The following is an 11779-nucleotide window of genomic DNA, read 5'->3' on the forward strand; positions in this document are numbered from 1 at the left end:
ATAGTTGATGTACGATGTTGTGTTAATTTCTGCTATACAGCAAAGTGACTCAGTTATACATATACATATTCTCTTTCATATTCTTTTCCATTATGGTTTATCACAGGGTATTGAATAGAGTTCCCTGTGCTAGACAGTAGGACCTTGTTGTTTATCCAGTCCATAGTAAAGTGGGAATTTTAATACACACCTGAAGGGCTGCTGGGGGAGATGAAATGAGACATCCAGTGGGCACTCAACACATATTGCTTTAAAATCCAAGGTGCAGGTATCCTTTTGGGATGAGAAAAAAGTTTTGAAACTAGAGAGAGTTGGTGGTTAACAACATTGCGATTGTACTAAATGCCACCGAATTATACGCTTTAAAGTGGTGAATTGTGTGCTATGTGATTTTCACTTCGATACATAACAGTTAATAATAATAATAATAGTAAATCCAGGTTGCAGAACGCTCCTCCAGCATACGGCTGCTACCTTTCCAGATAAAGATCCAGGATCTCTTGCGTGTTTTGTACTAAGACATCCTGGCTTCCTCACATGCCCCCTAGGTCTGCACCTCCCCCCCACCCTAATGTCTCAAGTTTGTAGGACTTCCCTGAACTCCAAAGCCTGCCACGTGAGAGTCCCTTTTCCCTTTGGGAAGAAAGATGTCTACAAATGTGTGATATTGTTCCCGAGCAAGGTATGCCAAAAGGTTACCTCATTCTCTTCTGTAAAACTTGCAAAGGAGCCAGAGCCCAGGCCTTTGTATAGTAGCCGTCCTGGATGCCCTCACCCGACCCTGACTTAGCATGTTTAGAGGACTTTCGTTGAGGTCTGTTAAGGCTGCCTGGGCACAGAGCTGTGCCCGGCGAGGTCTTAATGGGATTGCACCCCAGAAAGGCATAAGGAACTCTTTTCAGGAAGATAGCACCTCTTCCCACCCGAGTTAGAAACCAGGGTCATGGATCAAAAAGGCCTGAATGGTTCCAGCAGAGGCTGGACTGTAGGTGCAGGGTGGTGACCCTAGACCGGGGCCTGGGACCCTTGAACACGGGAAGCTCCCCAGCCCACCTCCAAACAGGGGCAAATGGAGGCGCAGTACAACCAGCTTTTGGGGGGCATTGCATTCCGAGGCGATCAAAAAATAGCGGGGAAGAGATTTTAACCATTTTCAGTCTCTTGGTATCTCACTGCAATGAAATGATCCAAGTATAGCCGTGTCTAGACAGGGCGTCACCTCACTTTGGGGCAGATCGCAAAATAAAGTCCAAAACGTGGGTGTCCCCGTGAAAGGCCTGGTTGGGTGAGCAGATCACCTTATCAGAGCACAGCCCCGCGACAGTACAAAGTCACCTCACTGTGAAACGCCGAGCCTTGAAAGATCTGCCCTCCTCACTCCCCACCAAAGACATGTTGCCTGGAAAAGAGTCTTCAAGTGTGTGGCAAAAAAAGAACAGATTATCTTCTCATCGAGGTGTTAAAGTTTTACAGAAGAGAAAAGTGAATTACTCTCGACCCAGGAGAAAGGCTTCTCACCATGGAGCAGCGGCGCTTCCGAATGCCACAAGGCTGGTCTCTGCTTTCCTGAATCCGAGCCAATCTCCTCACCAGAAGCAGTCTCTCCTGATTATTTTCAGGTCTCTCACCTGAAGCTTCCTCCTTGCTCCATGCCCAGTTTGGGGGTACCCTCCAGGATGGGGTTACAGCCTGGAAAGAGCTGGGAAACCGCCTGAGTTGCCTCCAAGAGTAGCCTGTTACCTAGGGGGTCTTGGTTGCTGAGAACATCAATCTGTCTTTTGTCTCAAAAGATCTCAACAAGGAAGGAGGAGGAATATGATTATTTCTGTTCAGCAACAGGACACATGAGGAATTCTGGAAAACTCCTGGCTGGTTTAAACCCAGGATTCTCAGGTCCAAGTTCCAGCCAAAAGGACCTTCAGAACTTGGAATCCATAAACACCTTCCAGCAGACTTTGTGACAATTATATTTGCACATGCTTATTCGTTTCTGATGTGAAATGATTTGCCTATAAATGAATACACATCTGAACATTGCTTTTTGTACGTTATTACAACCAAAACATTTTTCTAGACAAACACGAAAATGACAGAGAATGGAGTGGGTGGGCTGTGAAGTCCTTCGACAACAAAAAGGTCCCCTATAGAAGTTTGAGAACCACTGCCCCGGACCAATGTTTCTCAGAGAGAGTGCTGAGTCCGAGCTCTGTCTGTGGAGAAGCTTGCAGGCAGGCTAGTTTCGGAGAGCCATGCTCTTGACCTTGGAATTTCCCATCACCGCCCAGGTCACAACTGTAATTGAATACATAGGTCGTCTCCCCTGATAAATGCAAGATCTCTGAGGGTAAGGACCGTGTCCATTTCATTCATTATCGTGATCCCAGCATCCATCGTGGTGGCTGGCATGAAGCAGGTCATACAGTCAATGTTTATGGTTTGAAAGTTGGAGGTTGGTTTGGGACTGGATAAGGAGCTTTCCTCTTTGAGATTCACAAGGCAGCACTGATGAGACACAGATAAAGAAGCACAATGTTTTGACTTTTTATGTTCACCGCAGGACTTCTCAGAGCCTTTAATATGCTGGTGTTCTTTGTGAACCTCCAAGGCGGGGCTCCATTGTACTGTGTTTCCCAATATACCATGTCCCCAGAGTCACCTGATTGTGGAACCACTTTCTGAGATGCCTGTTAACATTCTGATGGACCAACATTCTAGGAGATGCACACTGCACTGGGCAACAGATTGTAATCAGGAAGGAAGACAACTCGATTCTGAGAAGGGGGCCTCAGAGGAGCCGGTAGGAATGCCTGGAGAAAGCTGTCCGAGTGACCACTGACTTACAAATGATGGCTGAGTCAGCCCCAGACAGGGCAGGCTGCTTAGGGGGCGGACACCAGACTCAGGCAATCCCCACCGGCAGCCCAGGAAAGCGACCAGCCCTTCACGCAATCAACAGATGTTTCTATTTCTTTTTAAACAGATTCAATTCGTTTTCCGATCACAAAAATAACAAGTGTATATGGAAGTTCCAGAGAAGGAGAGACCCACGCCTGTCTCGTTAGGCGTCGTACCCTCAGTTCAACAAATACTTGTTGAGTGAATGAGTATGTAATAATTTAAATGATAAAGTAGTTTTACAAAGACACGACGTTTCACTGCTAAACCACCTCTGAGACTCGGTATGAATATAAATCACTTGGGGGAACATGTCAAAAATACATATAGGTTCTAGATTCCCAGGCCTCGCTGGAGAGCTACAGAATCGGTACCTGCCTTTTAACAGCCTCCCCAGGTGACGGAGCTCCAGGAGTCCCTGGTCTGAGAGCCACAGAGATCTGAGTTCAAAACTGAGCTCTTGCATTTATTAGGGGCTGGGGTTGGGGTAGGGAGGTATTGGACGGGCTGGTTTTCAGGAGAGGCTTCCCGGAGGGCACAGCTGAGCTGACATCTGCAGGGGAGGAAGCAGTTAGCCGGGGGACAGCTGGGGGCACCCTAGTAAGAGTCCCCTAGAAGCAGACCACGAGACAGAGATTAAAGTACAAGAAGTTTATATTTGGAGGTGATTCTGGGAAAGACAATAGAGGGTTGGGGAAGTGAGACAGGGAAGAGAAGCAGCCAATACAGGGAGCGTGTAGAAGGTGCCTCCAGACTTATCCTATTCAGGGGCCAGGGAGTTGAGCTGCTGACCCACCAACCCCTGCTCATCTTTGTTAAGAGTAGGGTTGGGGATGGTGCCTCAATTCCTGGCGCTCTGCGGTCTACACTGCCAGCCCGTGGTGGCCAGAGCACGTCCTTGGGATCAATGTGTCCTGGAAGTTTGAAGTTGGGAGGCTCGTGCACCGATGGGGGAAGGGAAAGGGGTATAAGTACGGAAGCCATGGCATCTGCCACAAGGGGCAAGAGCTTTCGATGCCAGGGGCGCTGAAGATGCAAAAGCTCTGAAGGAAAGAGCGCGAGGTTTTCCAGAAGGTGAGTGCGGCCAGAACACTGTGAAGGACGCAGAGAATGGGAGGAGGGAAGGCAGTGGTGGGCTGGTCAATATTTTCAGCCGGCTCTTTAAAAAAAACCCAACCCTCCCCCGCAAAACCCCCGGAACCCCAATTTTTAGTGTTTGCCAATTTCCACCGTGCAAATATTCACATCCTAGCTGATGTCACCTACCGAGGAGAACCCTGAATGCAGAGTTGGAAGGAGATGCGAGTCTGGTTCTCGAGAGTGGGTACCAGCCGGCTCCAGCACACATAATAAGGTGCAGCGGTAAGGAGTTTGGAAAAGAAGATGAAAACCATTAGAAGGGTTTTGGGCAGAGGACAGAAAAGATGATCTAATTTATGTCCGTCAATGAGCCCTGAGGCTAGAAAAAAATGGGATGAACTGCAGCGTTTAGAAGTAGACCTAGGATCTACCCACTTTAGAACCTTGGTGGGGGGCACCCCCACACAGCCCGGTTCTGACACGCACAGTTTCAGAGACAAGAGAGAAAAATCCATCGTTGGACCTTCCCATGCTGTGCCGAGACCCCCTCTTCCATTGAGAAAGCCTTAAACGTCTTTCATAAGTTAACAAAACATGAGGGGTCGCAAATAAAAACAGCTGCACCCATCGTCATAGGCAGCATGCACTTTTCCCCGTGGTTCCCCTTTGCCTGAGTAAGTTACAGCCTCAACAAGCTTTGGTGACTTTTGTCAGTTTAAGTTAGACCTTTAATACTCCTTAAACATATTTTCCTGTAAGTAATAGAATCATGGAGGAGAAATGAAGCTATCTGTCATGTAAACACCCGCGTGGAAGGAGTGGGAATGTAACAATGGGGTGGGAGGGTGCCAGGTGACCAGAATACCTGTGCAAATGAAAATTGATTTTCTGGAGAATTCCTCGCCTGGTGAAATAAATTAAATCTACATTTACTTCTATTTGTTTAAAAACCTCTTTGTTAAAATAAGTACGGCAGTATATAGACATAATCTAATAAATTAGCAGAGGATAAATTATACCTAATAACATTCTGCACAGAGAATATACACAGATGGAACCCACAGGAGGTATGCTCGTGGAAGCCACTTAAATGTTTGGACTAATTCTATTTGTAATGGTAAAACTGACAAACTGATATGTTTAGGCCTCTTCAATCTTGTTTAATTTTATCTTTTTCCAAATCAGTTTTATTATTATTTTAATTGGGAAAAAATAATCTACCGAGTTTCCACTTAGCCTGAAGAAATACAAGTTTAACTAGGTCTTAAAATTTAACGCAGCTTGAATGGTGCACTGCTAGGAGAAAACCATCTTTAATGAGAGGAAACTGCATTACCAGCCTTACATGAAAGCATGTTAAATGAAGCCTCATTTCCACTCTGAGCACATCCTGCCTCTCAGATTTTCCCTCCCAACAAAAGGAAAATTTAAAAAGCAGTGAGTGTTTATTGAGTGTCTAGGAAGCACCTAGCACCTGCTATTGAGTGCATCCCAAGGTGGCGCTGGGGTGGGTGAGGCAGGGGTTATTGCTTACTGGCTGCATTTAGGAATGCACTAGTGTCCCACGACAGGGTTATTGGTTGGTCTTCAGAAAAATGAAGTTGTTGTCACCGTAGCTGCTCTAAGCCCATTGGGGAATATAAAAAGAACACATGGCACAGGGAACTGTATTCAATATCCTGTGATAAACCATAATGGAAAAAAATATAAAAAAGAATGTATATAGGTGTATAATTGAGTCACTTTGCTGTACAGTAGAGACTGGCACAACATTGTAAATCAACTATAGTTCAATCATAAACACATGAAAGGCGGCTAATTCCGCATTCAATTTTTTTTCTTAACGTAGGTGTTTATGGCTATGAACTTCCCTCTTAGAACTGCTTTTGCTGCATCTCATATGTTTTGGTAAGTTGTATTTCCATTTTCATTTGTGTCAAGATATTTTTTGATTTCTCTTTTGATTTCTTCTTTGACCCATTAGTCATTCAGGTGCATGCTGTTTAATCTCCACATGAATTTTCCAGTTTTCTTCTTGTGATTGATTTCTAGTTTAATACCACTGTGGTCAGAAAACATGTTTCTGTTTGGGGTGGTTTTTGTACAACAATAGATAACTGGAACAACTGGCTACCAAAACCCATTGCCTGTTCCCTCTTCCTTGGTAAAAGAATTCTGGTTTTGTTTGGATTGGCTATGTGCCTAACTAAATACTGGCTCTTCCAGCCCACCTTGCAGCTGGGGTGGTCATGTGGTACAGTTGAGGACCCTGAGAGAGCTTTTGCTTTCCTGTTAAAAGGGAACAGTGAAGTTTGCACTCCCATTGTCTCCCTTTTCTGCTTAGAATGAGAACATGATGACTGGAGCTGCAGCAGTCATCTTGTGATCCTGAGGGAAAGGCCAAGAAACTTGCCAAGATGTGGACTTTGACACTGTTGAGTGGCTGAACCAACACCTACAGCCACCTACCTGGACCTTCTTGTTATGTGGAAAAAATACCTCCTTTTGGTTTGAGCCTCTCTAGCTAGGATTTTGCTCTTTGCAGTGGATGCATTGCTGACTGGTCCCCGTGCTCCTCATCTGTGTTAAGTTGCTTCTACCCTTGGAGCTTGTCTTCCCATCAGACACAACTTCTGTAAGGCAGGGGGCCCTATCTGTCTCTTTCACCATCATATCACTGACTCTGGCATGTTGGAGGTGCTCAAATATTTGTTAAATGTTGTTGAATAAGTGAAAGACATTGACGGATTTCCAAGAGATTCGAGCAGGGTCTCAGAAACATTTCCAGCCTGATGATTTCATGGGCTGGGCAGGGTCTCTGACTAGCATTCCAGCACCTCCCATTCCCAAGGTTGCAGGGAGCCTCACTCCTCTTTGTAGCTGGGGTGGGGTGAGATGGAGGAAACGTCCCTCACCACAGACCTGTGTTGGAAGCTTCCTCTGCTCTGTTTCTTTCCCCTGGTGTTAACAAACGTTAATTTGCCACAATGATCATTGGCCTTTTGAGTGCCTTTTGTACTACTATGATTTTGTGGCTTCACTAAAGAAAACAGCCTTGTAATTTTACTTGCCCTTACAGAAAAATCCTTGGAGGATTGTGTTCTAGGGCAGGGGAAAGTCAAGGTAAAATTTTCAATGGTGGGGTTCATTCTGCTTTGCATACAGATTTAGGCCGTGCATGTAAAAACATGAACTTATTTTAATGTGAAATAGACGTGCCACCGGTTTTTACAGCTGTCTCGCTCCACTGCGTTTCTTTCTGAAGCTCTTTGGTCACCAATGGCCAGATACGTATTTGGCCACAGACTTTCAGGCTAGGTGCCCTTTAGTTTTGATTTCAAAACACCCAGTAAAAATCTGCTTTAAAATTTTCCTTTGAGTCATAGAGGAATCCTTTGACAATGTGGCCAAACTGATGGGACACGTGTATCCCTCAGGTACAGGCTTTCTCCAGCTCTGGGTGCTGATGCATGCCCCCAGGTGTGTGTCACCTGTGCCTCTTTCCCAGGGGGAACGAATCATTACCAGATGGCATCATCTATCGTGTCAGATGAAACAGACCCCAGCATGGTCTTTGGTGCTCCCCTGCCTCGATCTGGATTCTGGCTTTGCCTCTCACTAGCTTTGTGACTCTGGGCAATTTCCGGAACCTTTCCCGGTGCCTCATCTTGCCCCTTCTGAAACATGGGCATATACGTTGCGGTGAGGGTTAATTTTGCTAGAACATGGAAGGCACTGAGCGGAGCCTGGCACGCTACTTGAAAACAGTAGGTGGCAGATATCATCCTGATCCATCAGCGCTGAGGGACAGGTCTGGAGCAAGCCCTGGAGGTAGGAGCAGTCAGGGACATGAAATGTCCCACGTGTCTTGGGGCCTCAGTTTCTCTCCTTGGAAGGGACGTGATAGAGTAGCTTGTGAAACCCTTTGCAACTGTAGATGAAACATGGGACGGGGATGCAGAATGTTATTGTAACTACGTGATTGCAGTCTCTGCAGAGTGGGAAGGTGGAGGCTGGCAGGGCGCCTGCTGCCTTAGATTCACACCTAAGGAGTGTGTGTGTGTGTGTGTGTGTGTGTGTGTGTGTGTGTGTGGTTTCTATTGAAAACAGGCTTCACAAAGGCAAAATAAACGCCAGTCCTGGCCTCGCATAAAAGATAACAAGAAGAAGATAGAGCGCGGAATACAAGAGAGGCAAATGCAAATCAAGTCGCTTAATAAATCCATCCGAAACCCTTCCCCAAACGCTGAAGTTAAATTTCATCTCCAAATGCTTTGCATAACAAGCACTTTAAGGTAAGGCGGCCCCTGAGAGCTATAGAACTTTTCAACGACAGGCAAATATTTCTGTTTGGTTGTTAGGAGGGGTGACTTTTTGAACTCCATTCTCAGAGCCGACAACTTGGAGGAGCTATAAACAGATACGAGCTAATTATTTGCTTTTGCAAAGCTTCCACTGCGTTTCCCTATGGTTACCGAGTGGCAGGAGACAGCTCTGCGTGATAAAGGGCTAGAAAAGTGGGAGCTGACGGATGGATGCGCAGGACCTGAGCTGCTGTGGAGACTACTGGCTCTGATGGGAGAGCCCTTGTAAGGCCGCCATCCCTATCTGGAGAGGAACGTTGTCACCGGGAATGAACCGTGGGCCGGCATGAATAGAAGACCAGTTTTAATATAAAAAACCCGGACCTGAAGTGGTTTGTGTAGTCTGGGGAAAGCCACAAGAGTTGAAAACTACACCAGTTCTAAGTCAGCTTCTTTGGTCCTCGAGAGGCCCAGAGGAGACCCTCTCCTCCAGTTCTCAGCCCGGACACCAGGACCTGGGAAGCGGGGGCCACACAGCCCCTTTCCAGAGGGACAGAAGGTGCTTTTTGCCAGGAACTCGGGCTGTGTCCTTAAGTCTCGCAATCAGCCACGTAATTCAAACAATCATTTAAAGAAATCTGTTTGAATGAAACTTGACCTCTTGTCTCGCTCCAAACACAAAACTTCATTCAAGATGGATCACAGACCCAAACACAAAACCCAGAACCACAGAAGCTTCTAGAACAGGGGTGGGCAAACTTTTTCTATAAGGAGCTAGATATGAACTATTTTAGGTTTTGAGGACCATCCAATCTCTGTCGCAGTTACGCAGCTGTGCCTCCGTGGTGTAAAAGCAGCCACACACAGCACGTAAAAATGCACGAGGCCGTATTCCAGTAAAACTTTACGCATGTTGAAATTTGAATCACATGTGTAGTTTTTGCATGTAACAAATTGTTATTCTTCTTTTGATTTTTTTTCTCAGCTATTTCAAAAATGTAAAATCATTTTTAGTTCATAAGCCACACAAGCACAGGTGGCAGGCTGGATCTGGCCTGAGAGCTATCAAAGCATAGGAGAAAATCTGATGACCTTGACAAAGATTTTCCTGTTGGAACACAAAATGCGCTAACCACAAAATTAAAAATTGGATAACTTAGACATCATCAAAATGAAAAGTTTCTACTCATCACAAGACAGTGGTAAGAAAATGCTCATCAAAAGACATCATTAAGGGGCTTCCCTGGTGGCGCAGTGGTTGAGAGTCCGCCTGCCGATGCAGGGGACACGGGTTCGTGCCCTGGTCCGGAAAGATCCCACATGCCGCGGAGCGGCTGGGCCCGTGAGCCATGGCCACTGAGCCTGCACGGCTGGAGCCTGTGCTCCGCAACGGGAGAGGCCACAACAGTGAGAGGCCCATGTACCACAAATAAATAAATAAATAAATAAAAGACATCATTCAGATAGGCACAGACTGGATAAAATGCTGACAGCAAATATATCTGACAAACGATTTGTATCCAGAACATGCAGAGAACTCCTACAAATTAACAATGAAGGGACAACAACCCAATTTTAAAAACGAACAAAAGACTTGATCAGGCCCCTTACAAAAGATCTAAGAATGGTCAATACACATATCAAAGGTTCTCAACATCTTAGTCACCAAGGAAATGCAAAGTATAACCACAGGAGATACAAGAGATAAAATAAAAAAGATGAACAGTAGCAAATGTTGGCAAAGATGTGGAGAAAATGGAACGCTCAAATGTTGCTGATGGAAATGTGAAATGGTACAATCCCTTTGGAAAACTGTTTATTATAAAGTTAAACATGTACTTACCATATGACACGGCAGTTCCTCTTTGGTGTTTATCCAAGAGAAGTGAAAACATATGTTCGTATAATGACTCATATGAGAATGTGCGTAGCAACCTTATCATAATAGTCCCAAACTGAAAACAGCCAAAATGTGCATCAGTAGAAGAATAAATTATGGTATATTTAGGCAATGGAATGCTACTCAGCAATAAAAAAGAACAAAATACAGGCATCCCTCATTTTATTGCACTTCACATTATTGTAATTTGCAGATGCTCCATTTTTCACAAATTGAAGGTTTGTGGCAACCCTGCATCGAGCAAATTTATAGGCACCACATTTCCAACAGCATTTGCTCAGCTCATGTCTCTCTGTCACATTTTGGTAATTCTCACAATATTTCAAACTTTTTCATTATTATTATACTGTTATGATGATCTGTGATCAGTGATCTTGATGTTACTATTGCAAAAAGATCATGGCTCGCTGAAGGCATAGATGATGGTTAGAATTTTTTAGGAAGAAAGTATTTTTAATTAAGGTATGTATATTGTTTTTTAAACATCATGCTATTGTATTATGTAGACTTTATAGACTCCAGTAAAGTGTAAATGTAACTTTTATGTGCACTGGGAAACTGAAAAATTCATGTGACTCACTTCATTGCAATATCTGTTTTATCATGGTGGCCTGGAACCAACCTCACACTGATTCTGAGGTATGCCTGTTCTGATACATGCAACGAAATGGATGATTATTATTTTTTATTAAAGACTCATTTTTTAGAGGAGTTTCAGGTTTACAGTAAAAATAAGAGGAAGGTATAGAGATTCCCTATATACTCTCTACACCTGTGTATGCATAGCTTCCCCATTATCAACTTCACTCACCAGAATGGTACATTTTTTTTTTTTTTTACTAAGGATGAACCTACATCAAAATCACTTACGTCTGTAGTTTATATTAGGGTTCCCTCTTGGTGGTGTATGTTCTATGGGTTTGGACATATGTATGATGACCTGCATCCATTATCACAGTATCCTACGGAGTGTTTTCTACCCTACGAATCCTCTGTGCCCTGCCTATTCTGCTCTTGCCTCTTCCCGCCTGCCTGACCCCTGTCAACCACTGATCTCTTTATTGTCCCCATAGTTTTGCCTTTTCTAGACTGTCATACAGTAGGCATCATATAGTATATGGCCTTCTCAGACTGGCTTCTTTCACTTCATTATATGCATTTAAGGTTCCTCCATGTCTTTTCATGACTTGACAGCTCATTTCTTTTTATTGTGGAATTATACTCCACTGTCTGAACGTATCGCAGTGTATTTATTCATTCACTTACTGAAGGACAACCTGTTTGCTTCTAAGTTTTGGCAACGATGAATAGAGCTGCTGTAAACGTTAGTGTGCAGGGTTTTGTGAGGATGTAAGTTTTCAACTCTTTTGGGTAAATACCAAGGAGTGCAATTGCTGGATCATATGGTAAGAGGATGTTTAGTTTTGTAAGAAATGCCAAACGGTCTTCCAAAGTGGCTGCATCATTTTGCAACCCCACCAGGAATGGATGAGAGTTCCTGTTGCTCCACATCCGCACAACATTTGATGTTGTCAGTGGTCTGGATTTTGGCCACTCTAATAGGTGTGTAGTGGTATCTCATTGTTTAGTTTGGATGATT

The sequence above is a fragment of the Hyperoodon ampullatus genome, assembly GCF_949752795.1.
Source record: "Hyperoodon ampullatus genome assembly, chromosome: 14".
NCBI classification, from domain to species: domain Eukaryota; kingdom Metazoa; phylum Chordata; class Mammalia; order Artiodactyla; family Ziphiidae; genus Hyperoodon; species Hyperoodon ampullatus.